This window comes from Pelodiscus sinensis, chromosome 12 (assembly GCF_052426305.1).
Source record: "Pelodiscus sinensis isolate ZL-2025 chromosome 12, ASM5242630v1, whole genome shotgun sequence".
Lineage (NCBI taxonomy): Eukaryota > Metazoa > Chordata > Testudines > Trionychidae > Pelodiscus > Pelodiscus sinensis.
In genome coordinates this window covers 12,796,634-12,798,871 of record NC_143063.1, presented here as the reverse complement: position 1 = coordinate 12,798,871, position 2,238 = coordinate 12,796,634, and the positions used below count along the sequence as shown (strand labels likewise).

The 2,238-nt window shown below is 61.8% G+C and overlaps 1 pseudogene; it reads right to left on the bottom strand.

The window, feature by feature from the left end:
* Nucleotides 1-347: 347 nt before the first annotated feature.
* LOC149523703 (uncharacterized) lies at nt 348-1,848 on the bottom strand (annotated as a pseudogene).
* Between the last annotated feature and the right edge of the window lie 390 nt (nt 1,849-2,238).

The window sequence follows — 2,238 nt, the reverse complement described above, 5'->3', positions numbered from 1 at the left end:
TCCGCCTGCTTCTCCCCCTGCCTTGCCCATGCTCCCTCCTGAGGTCCCCCACCCTCGGCACCTCCTGGTGCAGCCTGCCCCAACCCGGCACGAGGGGCAGAGGTGCCCCCGCACCCATGGGGGTGGAAGAAGCCTCCATTATCCATCATGAGGCCCTCCCAGTTCAGGGTCCCCTCCCCTCCCCACCCGACAGTGCATGCCCTTCCCCATGTAAATAAAAGTGCCTTATCTACAGCAAGTACATTTTATTTATTGGGAGGTGAGGGAAGGGTGGCAGGAAGGGGTAGTGATGGGAGCTGGAAGTGGGGGCATAGGGGCATTCCTGCGGTCAGAGGTGTAGGAGCGGCCTATTGTGGGGCCAGATCCAGCATCACCCGGAGAGTTTCCTGGACCCGAACCCCAGGGCGGTTGGTCTGCCGGGTGGTGGCCACGTGGGGCTGCTGGTAGGCCTGGCCCACACCTACCATCCACCCTGTGAGGAAGGCTTCCACCCTCCCCTCAATAATATTATGGAGCACGTGCCGAGATGACCTCCGGGATGTGCTACACCCCCATGCCCAGGCAGGTCAGGAGGCACCTAAACCATGCCTTCAGATGGCCAAAGGCCAACGGGATTGCGGGCCCGGTCCAGGTGGCTGTTGAAGATGGCCTGGCTGTGGTCCAGGTGGCCAGTGTATGGCCACATCAGCCAGGCCATCAGGGGTAGGCCGCATCCCCCAAGATGCAGACTGACATCCTGACATCCCCAATGGTGAATTCCCGCTGAGGGAAGTAGGTGTCTGCCTCCAGCCTGTGGCACAGGCCTGAGTACCTGAAGATGCGAGCGTTGTGGGCCCGCCCGGACCACCCCACATAAATGTCCAGGAACCGGCCCTGGAGTCCACTAGCGCCTGGAGCACCACTGAGCAGTAGCCCTTCTGGTTTATGAACCGGGCCGCTTGGTGCTTTGGTGCCCGGATGGGGATGTGGGTCCCATCTACGGTTCCCCCACAGTTCGGGAACCCAAGGCTGGCAAAGCTGGTAATGGTGGTGTCCACATCACGGAGGCAGATCACCCTCTGGAGCAGCACATCATTGATGGCAGAGGGGCACATGGGAGCACAGGGGATGCATGGAATGAGACACAGTGGGCCCCTGGGGTGTGCTCACCCTCCCTTTGATGGCCCCTTCTCCCATGCAGGCCAGGGCCCTCTGCCCCCTGGGATCTCCCCCCCCCCCCCACCAGCGGGGCTGTGTGCAGGAGGGACAGCGTGACCCCTGTGTGCGGGGCTTCCCCCTGCCCCTACAGCCTCCCCCCGCCCGGTCTGGCCCCTGCCCTCCCCCAGGATGAGCCCGTGTTCCATGGAGGGCCTTACCTGCCGGATGACCATGCCGACGGTGGACCTGCCCACCCTAAACTGGTTCTCCATGGAGCGGTAGCGGGGTGGCCAGTGGTGGCCGGGGTGTCCGGAGTGGCCAGTTTCCAGAGGGCAATTGCAACCCTTTTCTCCACAAGGATGGCGGGGCGCAGGTGGGTGTCCTGCTTCTGGAGCTCAGGGGTGAGTCAGGTGCAGAGCTCATGGAATGTCCCCCTGCGCATCCGAAAGTTCTGCACCCATTGCTGGTCTCCCCATTGTCCCAGCACCAGGCGCTCCCACCAGTCCCCACTGGTGTCGTAGCTCCAGAGGCACCTGTCAGCGGTGGGGTGTGGGTGCCCAAGCCCAGCTGCAGCCGTGGCGAGGTCCTGCACCTGCTGCCCAGTCTCCAGTTCCTGCTGGAGCAATGTGGCTACCGGTGAAGGAGCTCCACAGCCTCTATAATGGCCATGAGGAGCAGATGTTGCTGGCTGAGGTCCTCCTCCGGCTCCATGGCTGTGACGGTGGCAGCGAGGGTGCCCAGGGGCACTTGCCAGGAACAGAGGTGACAGGTGCTGTTGTGGCTCTCGCTCTCTCAAAAGGGTGCGTGAGCATGCAGCCACAGGGAAACGGCCATCCAGGAGTCCCTTTAAGTACGTTTCCCAGTAGGGGTCCAGCACATGGCCACAGATGCTTCTGGTGACCTCTTGACATGGCCGATTTGCTTCTGGAGACACGTTCTTGAGCAAGGGCTTCCCGCCAGTGTGGATGCTTTCTTGCGCAAGAGCTCAGCGTTCTTACGATGCGGTTCTGGCCAGTGTGTACGTTTTCTTGCGCAAGATATTCCTGCACAAGAACCCGCCAGTTCTCATAGCCTGTGAGTGTTCAGACGGTAAAGAGATAA